General features: G+C 58.4%; 1 protein-coding gene, 10 non-coding genes and 3 pseudogenes across 13 annotated transcripts in view; all 14 read left to right on the top strand.

Moving 5' to 3' along the window:
• LOC146637699 (BPTF-associated chromatin complex component 1-like) overlaps positions 1-23,735 on the top strand; it is a 495,253-nt gene that overhangs the window by 11,847 nt on the left and 459,671 nt on the right. The gene's annotated exons all lie outside the window — the stretch shown is intronic.
• Positions 966-1,084, top strand: LOC146637967 (5S ribosomal RNA). The gene has a single exon (XR_014905500.1). It is a non-coding gene; the product is annotated as a 5S ribosomal RNA (ribosomal RNA).
• LOC146637966 (5S ribosomal RNA) lies at positions 2,106-2,224 on the top strand. The gene has a single exon (XR_014905560.1). It is a non-coding gene; the product is annotated as a 5S ribosomal RNA (ribosomal RNA).
• On the top strand, positions 3,007-3,125 carry LOC146637965 (5S ribosomal RNA). The gene has a single exon (XR_014905585.1). It is a non-coding gene; the product is annotated as a 5S ribosomal RNA (ribosomal RNA).
• Positions 4,060-4,178, top strand: LOC146637964 (5S ribosomal RNA). Its single transcript, XR_014905499.1, has one exon. It is a non-coding gene; the product is annotated as a 5S ribosomal RNA (ribosomal RNA).
• On the top strand, positions 5,395-5,513 carry LOC146637963 (5S ribosomal RNA; annotated as a pseudogene).
• On the top strand, positions 6,299-6,417 carry LOC146637962 (5S ribosomal RNA). Its single transcript, XR_014905509.1, has one exon. It is a non-coding gene; the product is annotated as a 5S ribosomal RNA (ribosomal RNA).
• LOC146637961 (5S ribosomal RNA) lies at positions 8,382-8,500 on the top strand. Its single transcript, XR_014905498.1, has one exon. It is a non-coding gene; the product is annotated as a 5S ribosomal RNA (ribosomal RNA).
• LOC146637960 (5S ribosomal RNA) lies at positions 10,347-10,465 on the top strand (annotated as a pseudogene).
• Positions 12,115-12,233, top strand: LOC146637959 (5S ribosomal RNA). The gene has a single exon (XR_014905508.1). It is a non-coding gene; the product is annotated as a 5S ribosomal RNA (ribosomal RNA).
• LOC146637958 (5S ribosomal RNA) lies at positions 17,196-17,314 on the top strand. Its single transcript, XR_014905497.1, has one exon. It is a non-coding gene; the product is annotated as a 5S ribosomal RNA (ribosomal RNA).
• LOC146637957 (5S ribosomal RNA) lies at positions 19,396-19,514 on the top strand. The gene has a single exon (XR_014905496.1). It is a non-coding gene; the product is annotated as a 5S ribosomal RNA (ribosomal RNA).
• Positions 20,410-20,528, top strand: LOC146637956 (5S ribosomal RNA; annotated as a pseudogene).
• LOC146637955 (5S ribosomal RNA) lies at positions 22,455-22,573 on the top strand. Its single transcript, XR_014905559.1, has one exon. It is a non-coding gene; the product is annotated as a 5S ribosomal RNA (ribosomal RNA).

Raw genomic sequence — 23,735 nt, 5'->3', positions numbered from 1 at the left:
GAGGCCACTTACACCACACCAGGGCCTGTGGCTGCTGGCTGAGGCCACTTACACCACACCAGGGCCTGTGGCTGCTGGCTGAGGCCACTTACACCACACCAGGGCCTGTGGCTGCTGGCTGAGGCCACCTACACCACACCAGGGCCTGTGGCTGCTGGCTGAGGCGACTTACACCACACCAGGGCCCTTTTGCTGCTGGCTGAGGCCACTTACACCACACCAGTGCCTGTGGCTTCTGGCTGAGGCCACTTACACCACACCAGGGCCTGTGGCTGCTGGCTGAGGCCACTTACACCACACCAGGGCCTGTGGCTGCTGGCTGAGGCCACCTACACCACACCAGGGCATTAGTTGCTATTGAGGCCAATTACACCACACCAGGGTCTGTGGCTCTTGCTCAGGCCACTTACACCACACCAGGGCCTGTGGCACTGGCTGAGGCCACTTACACCACACCAGGGCCTGTGGCTGCTGGCTTAGGCCACTTACACCACACCAGGGTCTGTGGCTCTTGCTCAGGCCACTTACACCACACCAGGGCCTGTGGCACTGGCTGAGGCCACTTACACCACACCAGGGCCTGTGGCTGCTGGCTGAGGCCACTTACACCACACCAGGGCCTGTGGCTCTTGCTAAGGCCACTTACACCACACCAGGGCCTGTGGCTCTTGCTCAGGCCACTCACATCACACCAGGCCCTGCGCTTCTGGCCGAGGCCATCTTCACCAAACCAGGCCTTGTGCTGCTTGCTGTGGCCATGTACAACACACCAGGCCCTGTGCTGGTTCCTGAGGCCATCTTCAACAATCCAGGGCCTGTGCTGTTGGATAAATGCCAAACTGAGCCTTTGGGTTAGGGTATTATGCAAACATGCAGGTATGGTTATAGGATTGTCTTCGTAACTTCAGGTACTTGCCACCTAATCACTTGAATCCATAAATTGAGACATTGTGCTGGAGCCAGCAGCTTACGGCCATACCACCCTGAGCACGCCCGACCTCGTCTGATCTCGGAAGCTAAGCAGGGCTGGGCTTGGTTAGTACTTGGATGGGAGACTGCCTGGGAATACCTGGTGCTGTAAGCCTTTGATTTTCATGTCATTGAACCGCTTTTGATCCAGAGAAGGGGTGTATTAAAAGACCAAAAGCAACTGCCCATTAATGAGGGCACATTAACGACACTGCTTTTGGCTCTTTTCCAATGTCTTGTGCTGCTAGCTGATGCCACCTACACCACACCAGGGCCTGAGTGACCGGCTGGGGCCACTTACACCACATCAGGGCTGTGGCTCTGGCTGAGGCCACTTACACCACACCAGGGCCTGTGGCTGCTGGCTGAGGCCACCTACACCACACCAGAGCCTGTGGCTGCTGGCTGAAGCCACTTACACCACACCAGGGCCTTAGTTGCTATTGAGGCCACTTACACCACACCAGGGCCTGTGGCTGCTGGCTGAGGCCACCTACACCACACCAGGGCCTGTGGCTGCTGGCTGAGGCGACTTACACCACACCAGGGCCCTTTTGCTTCTGGCTGAGGCCACTTACACCACACCAGTGCCTGTGGCTTCTGGCTCAGGCGACTTACACCACACCAGTGCCTGTGGCTTCTGGCTCAGGCGACTTACACCACACCAGGGCCTGTGGCTGCTGGCTGAGGCCACTTACACCACACCAGGGCCTGTGGCTCTTGCTCAGGCCACTTACACCACACCAGTGCCTGTGGCTTCTGGCTCAGGCGACTTACACCACACCAGGGCCTGTGGCTGCTGGCTGAGGCCACTTACACCACACCAGGGCCTGTGGCTCTTGCTCAGGCCACTCACATCACACCAGGCCCTGCGCTTCTGGCCGAGGCCATCTTCACCAAACCAGGCCCTGTGCTGCTTGCTGTGGCCATGTACAACACACCAGGCCCTGTGCTGGTTCCTGAGGCCATCTTCAACAATCCAGGGCCTGTGCTGTTGGATAAATGCCAAACTGAGCCTTTGGGTTAGGGTATTATGCAAACATGCAGGTATGGTTATAGGATTGTCTTCGTAACTTCAGGTACTTGCCACCTAATCACTTGAATCCATAAATTGAGACATTGTGCTGGGGCCAGCAGCTTACGGCCATACCACCCTGAGCACGCCCGACCTCGTCTGATCTCGGAAGCTAAGCAGGGCTGGGCTTGGTTAGTACTTGGATGGGAGACTGCCTGGGAATACCTGGTGCTGTAAGTCTTTCATTTTCATGTCATTGAACCGCTTTTGATCCAGAGAAGGGGTGTATTAAAAGACCAAAAGCAGCTGCCCATTAATGAGGGCACATTAACGACACTGCTTTTGGCTCTTTTCCAATGTCTTGTGCTGCTAGCTGATGCCACCTACACCACACCAGGGCCTAAGTGACCGGCTGGGGCCACTTACACCACATCAGGGCCTGTGGCTCTGGCTGAGGCCACTTACACCACACCAGGGCCTGTGGCTGCTGGCTGAGGCCAGTTACATCACACCAGAGCTTGTGGCTGCTGGCTGAAGCCACTTACACCACACCAGGGCCTTAGTTGCTATTGAGGCCAATTACACCACACCAGGGTCTGTGGCTCTGGCTGAGGCCACTTACACCACACCAGGGCCTGTGGCACTGGCTGAGGCCACTTAGACCACACCAGGGCCTGTGGCTGCTGGCTGAGGCCACTTACAACACACCAGGGCCTGTGGCTGCTGGCTGAGGCCACTTACACCAAACCAGGGCCTGTGGCTGCTTGCTGAGGCCATCTTCACCAAACCAGGCCCTGTGCTGCTTGCTGTGGCCATGTAAAACACACCAGGTCCTGTGCTGGTTCTTGAGGCCATCTTCAACAATCCAGGGCCTGTGCTGTTGGATAAATGCCAAACTGAGCCTTTGGGTTAGGGTATTATGCAAACATGCAGGTATGGTTATAGGATTGTCTTCGTAACTTCAGGTACTTGCCACCTAATCACTTGAATCCATAAATTGAGACATTGTGCTGGGGCCAGCAGCTTACGGCCATACCACCCTGAGCACGCCTGACCTCGTCTGATCTCGGAAGCTAAGCAGGGCTGGGCTTGGTTAGTACTTGGATGGGAGACTACCTGGGAATACCTGGTGCTGTAAGCCTTTCATTTTCATGTCATTGAACCGCTTTTGATCCAGAGAAGGGGTGTATTAAAAGACCAAAAGCATCTGCCCATTAATGAGGGCACATTAACGACATTTTGGCTGTTTTCCAATGTCTTGTGCTGCTAGCTGATGCCACCTACACCACACCAGGGCCTGAGTGACCGGCTGGGGCCACTTACACCACATCAGGGCCTGTGGCTGCTGGCTGAGGCCACTTACACCACACCAGGGCCTGTGGCTGCTGGCTGAGGCCACCTACACCACACCAGGGCCTTAGTTGCTATTGAGGCCAATTACACCACACCAGGGTCTGTGGCTCTTGCTCAGGCCACTTACACCACACCAGGGCCTGTGGCTGCTGGCTGAAGCCACTTACACCACACCAGGGCCTTAGTTGCTATTGAGGCCACTTACACCACACCAGGGCCTGTGGCTGCTGGCTGAGGCCACCTACACCACACTAGGGCCTGTGGCTGCTGGCTGAGGCCACTTACACCACACAAGGGCCTGTGGCTGCTGACTGAGGCCACTTACAACACACCAGGGCCTGTGGCTCTTGCTCAGGCCACTTACACCACACCAGGGCCTGTGGCTCTTGCTCAGGCCACTTACACCACACCAGGGCCTGTGGCTCTTGCTCAGGCCACTCATATCACGCCAGGCCCTGTGCTTCTGGCCGAGGCCATCTTCACCAAACCAGGCCCTGTGCTGCTTGCTGTGGCCATGTACAACACACCAGGCCCTGTGCTGGTTCCAGAGGCCATCTTCAACAATCCAGGGCCTGTGCTGTTGGATAAATGCCAAACTGAGCCTTTGGGTTAGGGTATTATGCAAACATGCAGGTATGTTTATAGGATTGTCTTCGTAACTTCAGGTACTTGCCACCTAATCACTTGAATCCATAAATTGAGACATTGTGCTGGGGCCAGCAGCTTACGGCCATACCACCCTGAGCACGCCCGACCTCGTCTGATCTCGGAAGCTAAGCAGGGCTGGGCTTGGTTAGTACTTGGATGGGAGACTGCCTGGGAATACCTGGTGCTGTAAGCCTTTCATTTTCATGTCATTGAACCGCTTTTGATCCAGAGAAGGGGTGTATTAAAAGACCAAAAGCATCTGCCCATTAATGAGGGCTTATTAACGACATTGCTTTTGGCTCTTTTCCAATGTCTTGTGCTGCTAGCTGATGCAACCTACACCACACAAGGGCCTGAGTGACCGGCTGGGGCCACTTACACCACATCAGGGCCTGTGGCTCTGGCTGAGGCCACTTACACCACACCAGGGCCTGTGGCTGCTGGCTGAGGCCACTTACACCACACCAGGGCCTGTGGCTGCTGGCTGAGGCCACCTACACCACACCAGGGCATTAGTTGCTATTGAGGCCAATTACACCACACCAGGGTCTGTGGCTCTTGCTCAGGCCACTTACACCACACCAGGGCCTGTGGCACTGGCTGAGGCCACTTACACCACACCAGGGCCTGTGGCTGCTGGCTGAGGCCACTTACACCACACCAGGGCCTGTGGCTGCTGGCTGAGGCCACTTACACCACACCAGGGCCTGTGGCTGCTGGCTGAGGCCACCTACACCACACCAGGGCCTGTGGCTGCTGACTGAGGCGACTTACACCACACCAGGGCCCTTTTGCTGCTGGCTGAGGCCACTTACACCACACCAGTGCCTGTGGCTTCTGGCTGAGGCGACTTACACCACACCAGGGCCTGTGGCTGCTGGCTGAGGCCACTTACACCACACCAGGGCCTGTGCTGGTTCCTGAGGCCATCTTCAACAATCCAGGGCCTGAGTGACCGGCTGGGGCCACTTACACCACATCAGGGCCTGTGGCTCTGGCTGAGGCCACTTACACCACACCAGGGCCTGTGGCTGCTGGCTGAGGCCAGTTACACCACACCAGGGCCTTAGTTGCTATTGAGGCCAATTACACCACACCAGGGTCTGTGGCTCTTGCTCAGGCCACTCACATCACACCAGGCCCTGCGCTTCTGGCCGAGGCCATCTTCACCAAACCTGGCCCTCTGCTGCTAGCTGTGGCCATGTACAACACACCAGGCCCTGTGCTGGTTCCTGAGGCCATCTTCAACAATCCAGGGCCTGTGCTGTTGGATAAATGCCAAACTAAGCCTTTGGGTTAGGGTATTATGCAAACATGCAGGTATGGTTATAGGATTGTCTTCGTAACTTCAGGTACTTGCCACCTAATCACTTGAATCCATAAATTGAGACATTGTGCTGGGGCCAGCAGCTTACGGCCATACCACCCTGAGCACGCCCGACCTCGTCTGATCTCGGAAGCTAAGCAGGGCTGGGCTTGGTTAGTACTCGGATGGGAGACTGCCTTGGAATACCTGGTGCTGTAAGCCTTTCATTTTCATGTCATTGAACCGCTTTTGATCCAGAGAAGGGGTGTATTAAAAGACCAAAAGCAGCTGCCCATTAATGAGGGCACATTAACGACATTGCTTTTGGCTCTTTTCCAATGTCTTGTGCTGCTAGCTGATGCCACCTACACCACACCAGGGCCTGAGTGACCGGCTGGGGCCACTTACACCACATCAGGGCCTGTGGCTCTGGCTGAGGCCACTTACACCACACCAGGGCCTGTGGCTGCTGGCTGAGGCCACTTACACCACACCAGGGCCTGTGGCTGCTGGCTGAGGCCACCTACACCACACCAGGGCCTGTGGCTGCTGACTGAGGCGACTTACACCACACCAGGGCCCTTTTGCTGCTGGCTGAGGCCACTTACACCACACCAGTGCCTGTGGCTTCTGGCTGAGGCGACTTACACCACACCAGGGCCTGTGGCTGCTGGCTGAGGCCACTTACACCACACCAGGGCCTGTGGCTCTTGCTCAGGCCACTCACATCACACCAGGCCCTGCGCTTCTGGCCGAGGCCATCTTCACCAAACCAGGCCCTGTGCTGCTTGCTGTGGCCATGTACAACACACCAGGCCCTGTGCTGGTTCCTGAGGCCATCTTCAACAATCCAGGGACTGTGCTGTTGGATAAATGCCAAACTGAGCCTTTGGGTTAGGGTATTATGCAAACATGCAGGTATGGTTATAGGATTGTCTTCGTAACTTCAGGTACTTGCCACCTAATCACTTGAATCCATAAATTGAGACATTGTGCTGGGGCCAGCAGCTTACGGCCATACCACCCTGAGCACGCCCGACCTCGTCTGATCTCGGAAGCTAAGCAGGGCTGGGCTTGGTTAGTACTTGGATGGGAGACTACCTGGGAGTACCTGGTGCTGTAAGCCTTTCATTTTCATGTCATTGAACCGCTTTTGATCCAGAGAAGGGGTGTATTAAAAGACCAAAAGCAGCTGCCCATTAATGAGGGCACATTAACGACACTGCTTTTGGCTCTTTTCCAATGTCTTGTGCTGCTAGCTGATGCCACCTACACCACACCAGGGCCTGAGTGACCGGCTGGGGCCACTTACACCACATCAGGGCCTGTGGCTCTGGCTGAGGCCACTTACACCACACCAGGGCCTGTGGCTGCTGGCTGAGGCCAGTTACACCACACCAGAGCCTGTGGCTGCTGGCTGAAGCCACTTACCCCACACCAGGGCCTTAGTTGCTATTGAGGCCACTTACACCACACCAGGGCCTGTGGCTGCTGGCTGAGGCCACCTACACCACACCAGGGCCTGTGGCTGCTGGCTGAGGCGACTTACACCACACCAGGGCCTTAGTTGCTATTGAGGCCAATTACACCACACCACGGTCTGTGGCTCTTGCTCAGGCCACTTACACCACACCAGGGCCTGTGGCACTGGCTGAGGCCACTTACACCACACCAGGGCCTGTGGCTGCTGGCTGAGGCCACTTACACCACACAAGGGCCTGTGGCTTCTGGCTGAAGCCACTTACACCACACCAGGGCCTTAGTTGCTATTGAGGCCACTTACACCACACCAGGGCCTGTGGCTGCTGGCTGAGGCCACCTACACCACACCAGGGCCTGTGGCTGCTGGCTGAGGCGACTTACACCACACCAGGGCCCTTTTGCTGCTGGCTGAGGCCACTTACACCACACCAGTGCCTGTGGCTTCTGGCTGAGGCGACTTACACCACACCAGGGCCTGTGGCTGCTGGCTGAGGCCACTTACACCACACCAGGGCCTGTGGCTCTTGCTCAGGCCACTCACATCACACCAGGCCCTGCGCTTCTGGCCGAGGCCATCTTCACCAAACCAGGCCCTGTGGCTCTTGCTCAGGCCACTTACACCACACCAGGGCCTGTGGCACTTGCTCAGGCCACTTACACCACACCAGGGCCTGTGGCTCTTGCTCAGGCCACTTACACCACACCAGGGCCTGTGGCACTGGCTGAGGCCACTTAGACCACACCAGGGCCTGTGGCTGCTGGCTGAGGCCACTTACAACACACCAGGGCCTGTGGCTGCTGGCTGAGGCCACTTACACCAAACCAGGGCCTGTGGCTCTTGCTCAGGCCACTTACACCACACCAGGGCCTGTGGCTGCTGGCTGAGGCCACTTACAACACACCAGGGCCTGTGGCTGCTGGCTGAGGCCACTTACACCAAACCAGGGCCTGTGGCTCTTGCTCAGGCCACTTACACCACACCAGGGCCTGTGGCTGCTGGCTGAGACCACTTACACCACACCAGGGCCTGTGGCACTGGCTGAGGCCACTTAGACCACACCAGGGCCTGTGGCTGCTGGCTGAGGCCACTTACACCAAACCAGGGCCTGTGGCTCTTGCTCAGGCCACTTACACCACACCAGGGCCTGTGGCTGCTGGCTGAGACCACTTACACCACACCAGGGCCTGTGGCTCTTGCTCAGGCCACTTACACCACACCAGGGCCTGTGGCTCTTGCTCAGGCCACTTACACCACACCAGGGCCTGTGGCTCTTGCTCAGGCCACTTACACCACACCAGGGCCTGTGGCTCTTGCTCAGGCCACTCATATCACGCCAGGCCCTGTGCTTCTGGCCGAGGCCATCTTCACCAAACCAGGCCCTGTGCTGCTTGCTGTGGCCATGTACAACACACCAGGCCCTGTGCTGGTTCCAGAGGCCATCTTCAACAATCCAGGGCCTGTGCTGTTGGATAAATGCCAAACTGAGCCTTTGGGTTAGGGTATTATGCAAACATGCAGGTATGGTTATAGGATTGTCTTCGTAACTTCAGGTATTTGCCACCTAATCACTTGAATCCATAAATTGAGACATTGTGCTGGGGCCAGCAGCTTACGGCCATACCACCCTGAGCACGCCCGACCTCGTCTGATCTCGGAAGCTAAGCAGGGCTGGGCTTGGTTAGTACTTGGATGGGAGACTGCCTGGGAATACCTGGTGCTGTAAGCCTTTCATTTTCATGTCATTGAACCGCTTTTGATCCAGAGAAGGGGTGTATTAAAAGACCAAAAGCATCTGCCCATTAATGAGGGCACATTAACGACATTGCTTTTGGCTCTTTTCCAATGTCTTGTGCTGCTAGCTGATGCAACCTACACCACACAAGGGCCTGAGTGACCGGCTGGGGCCACTTACACCACAGCAGGGCCTGTGGCTCTGGCTGAGGCCACTTACACCACACCAGGGCCTGTGGCTGCTGGCTGAGGCCACTTACACCACACCAGGGCCTGTGGCTGCTGGCTGAGGCCACCTACACCACACCAGGGCATTAGTTGCTATTGAGGCCAATTACACCACACCAGGGTCTGTGGCTCTTGCTCAGGCCACTTACACCACACCAGGGCCTGTGGCACTGGCTGAGGCCACTTACACCACACCAGGGCCTGTGGCTGCTGGCTGAGGCCACTTACACCACACCAGGGCCTGTGGCTGCTGGCTGAGGCCACTTACACCACACCAGGGCCTGTGGCTGCTGGCTGAGACCACTTACACCACACCAGGGCCTGTGGCTCTTGCTCAGGCCACTTACACCACACCAGGGCCTGTGGCTCTTGCTCAGGCCACTTACACCACACCAGGGCCTGTGGCTCTTGCTCAGGCCACTTACACCACACCAGGGCCTGTGGCTCTTGCTCAGGCCACTTACACCACACCAGGGCCTGTGGCACTGGCTGAGGCGACTTACACCACACCAGGGCCTGTGGCTGCTGGCTGAGGCCACTTACACCACACCAGGGCCTGTGGCTGCTGGCTGAGGCCACCTACACCCCACCAGGGCCTGTGGCTGCTGGCTGAGGCGACTTACACCACACCAGGGCCCTTTTGCTGCTGGCTGAGGCCACTTACACCACACCAGGGCCTGTGGCTCTTGCTCAGGCCACTTACACCACACCAGGGCCTGTGGCAATGGCTGAGGCCACTTAGACCACACCAGGGCCTGTGGCTGCTGGCTGAGGCCATGTACAACACACCAGGCCCTGTGCTGGTTCCTGAGGCCACTTACACCACACCAGTGCCTGTGGCTTCTGGCTGAGGCGACTTACACCACACCAGGGCCTGTGGCTGCTGGCTGAGGCCACTTACACCACACCAGGGCCTGTGGCTCTTGCTCAGGCCACTCACATCACACCAGGCCCTGCGCTTCTGGCCGAGGCCATCTTCACCAAACCAGGCCCTGTGGCTCTTGCTCAGGCCACTTACACCACACCAGGGCCTTATTTGCTATTGAGGCCACTTACACCACACCAGGGCCTGTGGCTCTGGCTTAGGTCACTTACACCACACCAGGGCCTGTGGCACTTGCTCAGGCCACTTACACCACACCAGGGCCTGTGGCTGCTGGCTGAGGCCACTTACACCACACCAGGGCCTGTGGCTCTTGCTCAGGCCACTTACACCACACCAGGGCCTGTGGCACTGGCTGAGGCCACTTAGACCACACCAGGGCCTGTGGCTGCTGGCTGAGGCCACTTACAACACACCAGGGCCTGTGGCTGCTGGCTGAGGCCACTTACACCAAACCAGGGCCTGTGGCTGCTTGCTGAGGCCATCTTCACCATACCAGGCCCTGTGCTGCTTGCTGTGGCCATGTAAAACACACCAGGTCCTGTGCTGGTTCTTGAGGCCATCTTCAACAATCCAGGGCCTGTGCTGTTGGATAAATGCCAAACTGAGCCTTTGGGTTAGGGTATTATGCAAACATGCAGGTATGGTTATAGGATTGTCTTCGTAACTTCAGGTACTTGCCACCTAATCACTTGAATCCATAAATTGAGACATTGTGCTGGGGCCAGCAGCTTACGGCCATACCACCCTGAGCACCCCCGACCTCGTCTGATCTAGTAAGCTAAGCAGGGCTGGGCTTGGTTAGTACTTGGATGGGAGACTGCCTGGGAATACCTGGTGCTGTAAGCCTTTCATTTTCATGTCATTGAACCGCTTTTGATCCAGAGAAGGGGTGTATTAAAAGACCAAAAGCAGCTCCCCATTAATGAGGGCACATTAACGACATTGCTTTTGGCTGTTTTCCAATGTCTTGTGCTGCTAGCTGATGCCACCTACACCACACCAGGGCCTGAGTGACCGGCTGGGGCCACATACACCACATCAGGGCCTGTGGCTGCTGGCTGAGGCCACTTACACCACACCAGGGCCTGTGGCTGCTGGCTGAGGCCACCTACACCACACCAGGGCCTTAGTTGCTATTGAGGCCAATTACACCACACCAGGGTCTGTGGCTCTTGCTCAGGCCACTTACACCACACCAGGGCCTGTGGCTGCTGGCTGAGGCCAGTTACACCACACCAGAGCTTGTGGCTGCTGGCTGAAGCCACTTACACCACACCAGGGCCTTAGTTGCTATTGAGGCCAATTACACCACACCAGGGTCTGTGGCTCTTGCTCAGGCCACTTACACCACACCAGGGCCTGTGGCACTGGCTGAGGCGACTTACACCACACCAGGGCCTGTGGCTGCTGGCTGAGGCCACTTACACCACACCAGGGCCTGTGGCTGCTGGCTGAGGCCACCTACACCCCACCAGGGCCTGTGGCTGCTGGCTGAGGCGACTTACACCACACCAGGGCCCTTTTGCTGCTGGCTGAGGCCACTTACACCACACCAGTGCCTGTGGCTTCTGGCTGAGGCGACTTACACCACACCAGGCCCTGCGCTTCTGGCCGAGGCCATCTTCACCAAACCTGGCCCTCTGCTGCTAGCTGTGGCCATGTACAACACACCAGGCCCTGTGCTGGTTCCTGAGGCCACTTACACCACACCAGTGCCTGTGGCTTCTGGCTGAGGCGACTTACACCACACCAGGGCCTGTGGCTGCTGGCTGAGGCCACTTACACCACACCAGGGCCTGTGGCTCTTGCTCAGGCCACTCACATCACACCAGGCCCTGCGCTTCTGGCCGAGGCCATCTTCACCAAACCAGGCCCTGTGGCTCTTGCTCAGGCCACTTACACCACACCAGGGCCTTATTTGCTATTGAGGCCACTTACACCACACCAGGGCCTGTGGCTCTGGCTTAGGTCACTTACACCACACCAGGGCCTGTGGCACTTGCTCAGGCCACTTACACCACACCAGGGCCTGTGGCTGCTGGCTGAGGCCACTTACACCACACCAGGGCCTGTGGCTCTTGCTCAGGCCACTTACAACACACCAGGGCCTGTGGCACTGGCTGAGGCCACTTAGACCACACCAGGGCCTGTGGCTGCTGGCTGAGGCCACTTACAACACACCAGGGCCTGTGGCTGCTGGCTGAGGCCACTTACACCAAACCAGGGCCTGTGGCTGCTTGCTGAGGCCATCTTCACCATACCAGGCCCTGTGCTGCTTGCTGTGGCCATGTAAAACACACCAGGTCCTGTGCTGGTTCTTGAGGCCATCTTCAACAATCCAGGGCCTGTGCTGTTGGATAAATGCCAAACTGAGCCTTTGGGTTAGGGTATTATGCAAACATGCAGGTATGGTTATAGGATTGTCTTCGTAACTTCAGGTACTTGCCACCTAATCACTTGAATCCATAAATTGAGACATTGTGCTGGGGCCAGCAGCTTACGGCCATACCACCCTGAGCACGCCCGACCTCGTCTGATCTCGGAAGCTAAGCAGGGCTGGGCTTGGTTAGTACTTGGATGGGAGACTACCTGGGAGTACCTGGTGCTGTAAGCCTTTCATTTTCATGTCATTGAACCGCTTTTGATCCAGAGAAGGGGTGTATTAAAAGACCAAAAGCAGCTGCCCATTAATGAGGGCACATTAACGACACTGCTTTTGGCTGTTTTCCAATGTCTTGTGCTGCTAGCTGATGCCACCTACACCACACCAGGGCCTGAGTGACCGGCTGGGGCCACTTACACCACATCAGGGCCTGTGGCTCTGGCTGAGGCCACTTACACCACACCAGGGCCTGTGGCTGCTGGCTGAGGCCAGTTACACCACACCAGAGCCTGTGGCTGCTGGCTGAAGCCACTTACCCCACACCAGGGCCTTAGTTGCTATTGAGGCCACTTACACCACACCAGGGCCTGTGGCTGCTGGCTGAGGCCACCTACACCACACCAGGGCCTGTGGCTGCTGGCTGAGGCGACTTACACCACACCAGGGCCTTAGTTGCTATTGAGGCCAATTACACCACACCACGGTCTGTGGCTCTTGCTCAGGCCACTTACACCACACCAGGGCCTGTGGCACTGGCTGAGGCCACTTACACCACACCAGGGCCTGTGGCTGCTGGCTGAGGCCACTTACACCACACCAGGGCCTGTGGCTGCTGGCTGAGACCACTTACACCACACCAGGGCCTGTGGCTGCTGGCTGAGACCACTTACACCACACCAGGGCCTGTGGCTCTTGCTCAGGCCACTTACACCACACCACGGCCTGTGGCTCTTGCTCAGGCCACTTACACCACACCACGGCCTGTGGCTCTTGCTCAGGCCACTTACACCACACCAGGGCCTGTGGCTCTTGCTCAGGCCACTTACACCACACCAGGGCCTGTGGCTCTTGCTCAGGCCACTTACACCACACCAGGGCCCTTTTGCTGCTGGCTGAGGCCACTTACACCACACCAGTGCCTGTGGCTTCTGGCTGAAGCCACTTACACCACACCAGGGCCTTAGTTGCTATTGAGGCCACTTACACCACACCAGGGCCTGTGGCTGCTGGCTGAGGCCACCTACACCACACCAGGGCCTGTGGCTGCTGGCTGAGGCGACTTACACCACACCAGGGCCCTTTTGCTGCTGGCTGAGGCCACTTACACCACACCAGTGCCTGTGGCTTCTGGCTGAGGCGACTTACACCACACCAGGGCCTGTGGCTGCTGGCTGAGGCCACTTACACCACACCAGGGCCTGTGGCTCTTGCTCAGGCCACTCACATCACACCAGGCCCTGCGCTTCTGGCCGAGGCCATCTTCACCAAACCAGGCCCTGTGGCTCTTGCTCAGGCCACTTACACCACACCAGGGCCTGTGGCACTTGCTCAGGCCACTTACACCACACCAGGGCCTGTGGCTCTTGCTCAGGCCACTTACACCACACCAGGGCCTGTGGCACTGGCTGAGGCCACTTAGACCACACCAGGGCCTGTGGCTGCTGGCTGAGGCCACTTACAACACACCAGGGCCTGTGGCTGCTGGCTGAGGCCACTTACACCAAACCAGGGCCTGTGGCTCTTGCTCAGGCCACTTACACCACACCAGGGCCTGTGGCTGCTGGCTGAGGCCACTTACAACACACCAGGGCCTGTGGCTGCTGGCTGAGGCCACTTACACCAAACCAGGGCCTGTGGCTCTTGCTCAGGCCACTTACACCACACCAGGGCCTGTGGCTGCTGGCTGAGACCACTTACACCACACCAGGGCCTGTGGCTCTTGCTCAGGCCACTTACACCACACCAGGGCCTGTGGCTCTTGCTCAGGCCACTTACACCACACCAGGGCCTGTGGCTCTTGCTCAGGCCACTTACACCAAACCAGGGCCTGTGGCTCTTGCTCAGGCCACTTACACCACACCAGGGCCTGTGGCTGCTGGCTGAGGCCACTTACAACACACCAGGGCCTGTGGCACTGGCTGAGGCGACTTACACCACACCAGGGCCTGTGGCTGCTGGCTGAGGCCACTTACACCACACCAGGGCCTGTGGCTGCTGGCTGAGGCCACCTACACCCCACCAGGGCCTGTGGCTGCTGGCTGAGGCGACTTACACCACACCAGGGCCCTTTTGCTGCTGGCTGAGGCCACTTACACCACACCAGTGCCTGTGGCTTCTGGCTGAGGCGACTTACACCACACCAGGCCCTGCGCTTCTGGCCGAGGCCATCTTCACCAAACCTGGCCCTCTGCTGCTAGCTGATGCCACCTACACCACACCAGGGCCTGAGTGACCGGCTGGGGCCACTTACACCACATCAGGGCCTGTGGCTCTGGCTGAGGCCACTTACACCACACCAGGGCCTGTGGCTGCTGGCTGAGGCCAGTTACACCACACCAGAGCCTGTGGCTGCTGGCTGAAGCCACTTACACCACACCAGGGCCTTAGTTGCTATTGAGGCCACTTACACCACACCAGGGCCTGTGGCTGCTGGCTGAGGCCACCTACACCACACCAGGGCCTGTGGCTGCTGGCTGAGGCGACTTACACCACACCAGGGCCCTTTTGCTGCTGGCTGAGGCCACTTACACCACACCAGTGCCTGTGGCTTCTGGCTCAGGCGACTTACACCACACCAGGGCCTGTGGCTGCTGGCTGAGGCCACTTACACCACACCAGGGCCTGTGGCTCTTGCTCAGGCCACTCACATCACACCAGGCCCTGCGCTTCTGGCCGAGGCCATCTTCACCAAACCAGGCCCTGTGGCTCTTGCTCAGGCCACTTACACCACACCAGGGCCTTATTTGCTATTGAGGCCACTTACACCACACCAGGGCCTGTGGCTCTGGCTTAGGCCACTTACACCACACCAGGGCCTGTGGCACTTGCTCAGGCCACTTACACCACACCAGGGCCTGTGGCTGCTGGCTGAGGCCACTTACACCACACCAGGGCCTGTGGCTCTTGCTCAGGCCACTTACACCACACCAGGGCCTGTGGCACTGGCTGAGGCCACTTAGACCACACCAGGGCCTGTGGCTGCTGGCTGAGGCCACTTACAACACACCAGGGCCTGTGGCTGCTGGCTGAAGCCACTTACACCACACCAGGGCCTTAGTTGCTATTGAGGCCAATTACACCACACCAGGGTCTGTGGCTCTTGCTCAGGCCACTTACACCACACCAGGGCCTGTGGCACTGGCTGAGGCGACTTACACCACACCAGGGCCTGTGGCTGCTGGCTGAGGCCACTTACACCACACCAGGGCCTGTGGCTGCTGGCTGAGGCCACCTAAACCCCACCAGGGCCTGTGGCTGCTGGCTGAGGCGACTTACACCACACCAGGGCCCTTTTGCTGCTGGCTGAGGCCACTTACACCACACCAGTGCCTGTGGCTTCTGGCTGAGGCGACTTACACCACACCAGGGCCTGTGGCTGCTGGCTGAGGCGACTTACACCACACCAGTGCCTGTGGCTCTTGCTCAGGCCACTCACATCACACCAGGCCCTGCGCTTCTGGCCGAGGCCATCTTCACCAAACCAGGCCCTGTGCTGCTAGCTGATGCCACCTACACCACACCAGGGCGTGAGTGACCGGCTGGGGCCACCTACACCACACCAGGGCGTGAGTGACCGGCTGGGGCCACTTACACCACATCAGGGCCTGTGGCTCTGGCTGAGGCCACTTACACCACACCAGGGCCTGTGGCTCTTGCTCAGGCCACTCACATCACACCAGGCCCTGCGCTTCTGGCCGAGGCCATCTTCACCAAACCAGGCCCTGTGGCTCTTGCTCAGGCCACTTACACCACACCAGGGCCTGTGGCACTGGCTGAGGCCACTTAGACCACACCAGGGCCTGTGGCTGCTGGCTGAGGCCACTTACAACACACCAGGGCCTGTGGCTGCTGGCTGAAGCCACTTACACCACACCAGGGCCTTAGTTGCTATTGAGGCCACTTACACCACACCAGGGCCTGTGGCTGCTGGCTGAGGCCACCTACACCACACCAGGGCCTGTGGCTGCTGGCTGAGGCGACTTACACCACACCAGGGCCCTTTTGCTGCTGGCTGAGGCCACTTACACCACACCAGTGCCTGTGGCTTCTGGCTGAGGTGACTTACACCACACCAGGGCCTGTGGCTGCTGGCTGAGGCCACTTACACCACACCAGGGCCTGTGGCTCTTGCTCAGGCCACTCACATCACACCAGGCCCTGCGCTTCTGGCTGAGGCCATCTTCACCAAACCAGGCCCTGTGGCTCTTGCTCAGGCCACTTACACCACACCAGGGCCTTATTTGCTATTGAGGCCACTTACACCACACCAGGGCCTGTGGCTCTGGCTTAGGCCACTTACACCACACCAGGGCCTGTGGCACTTGCTCAGGCCACTTACACCACACCAGGGCCTGTGGCTCTTGCTCAGGCCACTTACACCACACCAGGGCCTGTGGCACTGGCTGAGGCCACTTAGACCACACCAGGGCCTGTGGCTGCTGGCTGAGGCCACTTACAACACACCAGGGCCTGTGGCTGCTGGCTGAGGCCACTTACACCAAACCAGGGCCTGTGGCTCTTGCTCAGGCCACTTACACCACACCAGGGCCTGTGGCTGCTGGCTGAGGCCACTTACAACACACCAGGGCCTGTGGCTGCTGGCTGAGGCCACTTACACCAAACCAGGGCCTGTGGCTCTTGCTCAGGCCACTTACACCACACCAGGGCCTGTGGCTCTTGCTCAGGCCACTCACATCACACCAGGCCCTGTGCTTCTGGCCGAGGCCATCTTCACCAAACCAGGCCCTGTGCTGCTTGCTGTGGCCATGTACAACACACCAGGCCCTGTGCTGGTTCCTGAGGCCATCTTCAACAATCCAGGGCCTGTGCTGTTGGATAAATGCCAAACTGAGCCTTTGGGTTAGGGTATTATGCAAACATGCAGGTATGGTTATAGGATTGTCTTCGTAACTTCAGGTACTTGCCACCTAATCACTTGAATCCATAAATTGAGACATTGTGCTGGGGCCAGCAGCTTACGGCCATACCACCCTGAGCACGCCCGACCTCGTCTGATCTCGGAAGCTAAGCAGGGCTGGGCTTGGTTAGTACTTGGATGGGAGACTGCCTGGGAATACCTGGTGCTGTAAGCCTTTCATTTTCATGTCATTGAACCGCTTTTGATCCAGAGAAGGGGTGTATTAAAAGACCAAAAGCAGCTGCCCATTAATGAGGGCACATTAACGACACTGCTTTTGGCTCTTTTCCAATGTCTTGTGCTGCTAGCTGATGCCACCTACACCACACCAGGGCCTGAGTGACCGGCTGGGGCCACTTACACCACATCAGGGCCTGTGGCTCTGGCTGAGGCCACTTACACCACACCAGGGCCTGTGGCTGCTGGCTGAGGCCACCTACACCACACCAGGGCCTTAGTTGCTATTGAGGCCAATTACACCACACCAGGGTCTGTGGCTCTTGCTCAGGCCACTTACACCACACCAGGGCCTGTGGCACTGGCTGAGGCCACTTACACCACACCAGGGCCTGTGGCTGCTGGCTGAGGCCACCTACACCACACCAGGGCCTGTGGCTGCTGGCTGAGGCCACTTACACCACACAAGGGCCTGTGGCTGCTGGCTGAGGCCACCTACACCACACCAGGGCCTGTGGCTGCTGGCTGAGGCCACTTACACCACACCAGGGCCTGTGGCTCTTGCTCAGGCCACTCACATCACACCAGGCCCTGCGCTTCTGGCCGAGGCCATCTTCACCAAACCAGGCCCTGTGGCTCTTGCTCAGGCCACTTACACCACACCAGGGCCTTATTTGCTATTGAGGCCAATTACACCACACCAGGGTCTGTGGCTCTTGCTCAGGCCACTTACACCACACCAGGGCCTGTGGCACTGGCTGAGGCCACTTACACCACACAAGGGCCTGTGGCTGCTGGCTGAGACCACCTACACCACACCAGGGCCTGTGGCTGCTGGCTGAGACCACTTACACCACACCAGGGCCTGTGGCTGCTGGCTGAGGCCACCTACACCACACCAGGGCCTGTGGCTGCTGACTGAGGCGACTTACACCACACCAGGGCCCTTTTGCTGCTGGCTGAGGCCACTTACACCACACCAGTGCCTGTGGCTTCTGGCTGAGGCGACTTACACCACACCAGGGCCTGTGGCTGCTGGCTGAGGCCACTTACACCACACAAGGGCCTGAGTGACCCGCTGGGGCCACTTACACCACATCAGGGCCTGTGGCTCTGGCTGAGGCCACTTACACCACACCAGGGCCTGTGGCTGCTGGCTGAGGCCACTTACACCACACCAGGGCCTGTGGCTGCTGGCTGAGGCCACTTACACCACACAAGGGCCTGAGTGACCGGCTGGGGCCACTTACACCACATCAGGGCCTGTGGCTCTGGCTGAGGCCACTTACACCACACCAGGGCCTGAGTGACCGGCTGGGGCCACTTACACCACATCAGGGCCTGTGGCTCTGGCTGAGGCCACTTACACCACACCAGGGCCTGTGGCTGCTGGCTGAGGCCAATTACACCACACCAGGGTCTGTGGCTCTTGCTCAGGCCACTTACACCACACCAGGGCCTGTGGCACTGGCTGAGGCCACTTACACCACACCAGGGCCTGTGGCTGCTGGCTGAGGCCACTTACACCACACAAGGGCCTGTGGCTGCTGGCTGAGGCCACCTACACCACACCAGGGCCTGTGGCTGCTGGCTGAGGCCACTTACAACACACCAGGGCCTGTGGCTCTTGCTCAGGCCACTCATATCACACCAGGCCCTGTGCTTCTGGCCGAGGCCATCTTCACCAAACCAGGCCCTGTGGCTCTTGCTCAGGCCACTTACACCACACCAGGGCCTTATTTGCTATTGAGGCCACTTACACCACACCAGGGCCTGTGGCTCTGGCTTAGGTCACTTACACCACACCAGGGCCTGTGGCACTTGCTCAGGCCATCTTCACCAAACCAGGCCCTGTGCTGCTTGCTGTGGCCATGTAAAACACACCAGGTCCTGTGCTGGTTCTTGAGGCCATCTTCAACAATCCAGGGCCTGTGCTGTTGGATAAATGCCAAACTGAGCCTTTGGGTTAGGGTATTATGCAAACATGCAGGTATGGTTATAGGATTGTCTTCGTAACTTCAGGTACTTGCCACCTAATCACTTGAATCCATAAATTGAGACATTGTGCTGGGGCCAGCAGCTTACGGCCATACCACCCTGAGCACGCCCGACCTCGTCTGATCTCGGAAGCTAAGCAGGGCTGGGCTTGGTTAGTACTTGGATGGGAGACTGCCTGGGAATACCTGGTGCTGTAAGCCTTTGATTTTCATGTCATTGAACCGCTTTTGATCCAGAGAAGGGGTGTATTAAAAGACCAAAAGCAGCTCCCCATTAATGAGGGCACATTAACGACATTTTGGCTGTTTTCCAATGTCTTGTGCTGCTAGCTGATGCCACCTACACCACACCAGGGCCTGAGTGACCGGCTGGGGCCACTTACACCACATCAGGGCCTGTGGCTGCTGGCTGAGGCCACTTACACCACACCAGGGCCTGTGGCTGCTGGCTGAGGCCACCTACACCACACCAGGGCCTTAGTTGCTATTGAGGCCAATTACACCACACCAGGGTCTGTGGCTCTTGCTCAGGCCACTTACACCACACCAGGGCCTGTGGCACTGGCTGAGGCCACTTACACCACACCAGGGCCTGTGGCTGCTGGCTGAGGCCACTTACACCACACAAGGGCCTGTGGCTGCTGGCTGAGGCCACCTACACCACACCAGGGCCTGTGGCTGCTGGCTGAGGCCACTTACAACACACCAGGGCCTGTGGCTCTTGCTCAGGCCACTTACACCACACCAGGGCCTGTGGCTCTTGCTCAGGCCACTTACACCACACCAGGGCCTGTGGCTCTTGCTCAGGCCACTCACATCACACCAGGCCCTGCGCTTCTGGCCGAGGCCATCTTCACCAAACCAGGCCCTGTGCTGCTTGCTGTGGCCATGTACAACACACCAGGCCCTGTGCTGGTTCCTGAGGCCATCTTCAACAATCCAGGGCCTGTGCTGTTGGATAAATGCCAAACTGAGCCTTTGGGTTAGGGTATTATGCAAACATGCAGGTATGGTTATAGGATTGTCTTCGTAACTTCAGGTACTTGCCACCTAATCACTTGAATCCATAAATTGAGACATTGTGCTGGGGCCAGCAGCTTACGGCCATACCACCCTGAGCACGCCCGACCTCGTCTGATCTCGGAAGCTAAGCAGGGCTGGGCTTGGTTAATACTTGGATGGGAGACTGCCTGGGAATACCTGGTGCTGTAAGCCTTTCCTTTTCATGTCATTGAACCGCTTTTGATCCAGAGAAGGGGTGTATTAAAAGACCAAAAGCATCTGCCCATTAATGAGGGCACATTAACAACACTGCTTTTGGCTCTTTTCCAATGTCTTGTGCTGCTAGCTGATGCCACCTACACCACACCAGGGCCTGAGTGACCGGCTGGGGCCACTTACACCACATCAGGGCCTGTGGCTCTGGCTGAGGCCACTTACACCACACCAGGGCCTGTGGCTGCTGGCTGAGGCCACCTACACCACACCAGGGCCTTAGTTGCTATTGAGGCCAATTACACCACACCAGGGTCTGTGGCTCTTGCTCAGGCCACTTACACCACACCAGGGCCTGTGGCACTGGCTGAGGCCACTTACACCACACCAGGGCCTGTGGCTGCTGGCTGAGGCCACCTACACCACACCAGGGCCTGTGGCTGCTGGCTGAGGCCACTTACACCACACAAGGGCCTGTGGCTGCTGGCTGAGGCCACCTACACCACACCAGGGCCTGTGGCTGCTGGCTGAGGCCACTTACACCACACCAGGGCCTGTGGCTCTTGCTCAGGCCACTCACATCACACCAGGCCCTGCGCTTCTGGCCGAGGCCATCTTCACCAAACCAGGCCCTGTGGCTCTTGCTCAGGCCACTTACACCACACCAGGGCCTTATTTGCTATTGAGGCCAATTACACCACACCAGGGTCTGTGGCTCTTGCTCAGGCCACTTACACCACACCAGGGCCTGTGGCACTGGCTGAGGCCACTTACACCACACAAGGGCCTGTGGCTGCTGGCTGAGACCACCTACACCACACCAGGGCCTGTGGCTGCTGGCTGAGACCACTTACACCACACCAGGGCCTGTGGCTGCTGGCTGAGGCCACCTACACCACACCAGGGCCTGTGGCTGCTGACTGAGGCGACTTACACCACACCAGGGCCCTTTTGCTGCTGGCTGAGGCCACTTACACCACACCAGTGCCTGTGGCTTCTGGCTGAGGCGACTTACACCACACCAGGGCCTGTGGCTGCTGGCTGAGGCCAGTTACACCACACAAGGGCCTGAGTGACCCGCTGGGGCCACTTACACCACATCAGGGCCTGTGGCTCTGGCTGAGGCCACTTACACCACACCAGGGCCTGTGGCTGCTGGCTGAGGCCACTTACACCACACCAGGGCCTGTGGCTGCTGGCTGAGGCCACTTACACCACACAAGGGCCTGAGTGACCGGCTGGGGCCACTTACACCACATCAGGGCCTGTGGCTCTGGCTGAGGCCACTTACACCACACCAGGGCCTGAGTGACCGGCTGGGGCCACTTACACCACATCAGGGCCTGTGGCTCTGGCTGAGGCCACTTACACCACACCAGGGCCTGTGGCTGCTGGCTGAGGCCAATTACACCACACCAGGGTCTGTGGCTCTTGCTCAGGCCACTTACACCACACCAGGGCCTGTGGCACTGGCTGAGGCCACTTACACCACACCAGGGCCTGTGGCTGCTGGCTGAGGCCACTTACACCACACAAGGGCCTGTGGCTGCTGGCTGAGGCCACCTACACCACACCAGGGCCTGTGGCTGCTGGCTGAGGCCACTTACAACACACCAGGGCCTGTGGCTCTTGCTCAGGCCACTCATATCACACCAGGCCCTGTGCTTCTGGCCGAGGCCATCTTCACCAAACCAGGCCCTGTGCTGCTTGCTGTGGCCATGTACAACACACCAGGCCCTGTGCTGGTTCCTGAGGCCATCTTCAACAATCCAGGGCCTGTGCTGTTGGATAAATGCCAAACTGAGCCTTTGGGTTAGGGTATTATGCAAACATGCAGGTATGGTTATAGGATTGTCTTCGTAACTTCAGGTACTTGCCACCTCATCACTTGAATCCATAAATTGAGACATTGTGCTGGGGCCAGCAGCTTACGGCCATACCACCCTGAGCACGCCCGACCTCGTCTGATCTCGGAAGCTAAGCAGGGCTGGGCTTGGTTAGTACTTGGATGGGAGACTGCCTGGGAATACCTGGTGCTGTAAGTCTTTCATTTTCATGTCATTGAACCGCTTTTGATCCAGAGAAGGGGTGTATTAAAAGACCAAAAGCAGCTGCCCATTAATGAGGGCACATTAACGACACTGCTTTTGGCTCTTTTCCAATGTCTTGTGCTGCTAGCTGATGCCACCTACACCACACCAGGGCCTGTGGCTCTGGCTGAGGCCACTTACACCACACCAGGGCCTGTGGCTGCTGGCTGAGGCCAGTTACACCACACCAGGGCCTTAGTTGCTATTGAGGCCACTTACACCACACCAGGGCCTGTGGCTCTTGCTCAGGCCACTCACATCACACCAGGCCCTGCGCTTCTGGCCGAGGCCATCTTCACCAAACCTGGCCCTCTGCTGCTAGCTGTGGCCATGTACAACACACCAGGCCCTGTGCTGGTTCCTGAGGCCACTTACACCACACCAGTGCCTGTGGCTTCTGGCTGAGGCGACTTACACCACACCAGGGCCTGTGGCTGCTGGCTGAGGCCACTTACACCACACCAGGGCCTGTGGCTCTTGCTCAGGCCACTCACATCACACCAGGCCCTGCGCTTCTGGCCGAGGCCATCTTCACCAAACCAGGCCCTGTGGCTCTTGCTCAGGCCACTTACACCACACCAGGGCCTTATTTGCTATTGAGGCCACTTACACCACACCAGGGCCTGTGGCTCTGGCTTAGGTCACTTACACCACACCAGGGCCTGTGGCACTTGCTCAGGCCACTTACACCACACCAGGGCCTGTGGCTGCTGGCTGAGGCCACTTACACCACACCAGGGCCTGTGGCTCTTGCTCAGGCCACTTACACCACACCAGGGCCTGTGGCACTGGCTGAGGCCACTTAGACCACACCAGGGCCTGTGGCTGCTGGCTGAGGCCACTTACAACACACCAGGGCCTGTGGCTGCTGGCTGAGGCCACTTACACCAAACCAGGGCCTGTGGCTGCTTGCTGAGGCCATCTTCACCAAACCAGGCCCTGTGCTGCTTGCTGTGGCCATGTAAAACACACCAGGTCCTGTGCTGGTTCTTGAGGCCATCTTCAACAATCCAGGGCCTGTGCTGTTGGATAAATGCCAAACTGAGCCTTTGGGTTAGGGTATTATGCAAACATGCAGGTATGGTTATAGGATTGTCTTCGTAACTTCAGGTACTTG

Source organism: Diplotaxodon limnothrissa, linkage group LG3 (assembly GCF_057381915.1).
Source record: "Diplotaxodon limnothrissa isolate DT_005_m linkage group LG3, D_limnothrissa_male_GT1.1, whole genome shotgun sequence".
Lineage (NCBI taxonomy): Eukaryota > Metazoa > Chordata > Actinopteri > Cichliformes > Cichlidae > Diplotaxodon > Diplotaxodon limnothrissa.
The sequence above is the reverse complement of the archived record's forward strand: the minus strand, read 5'-3'. Positions and strand labels throughout refer to the sequence as shown.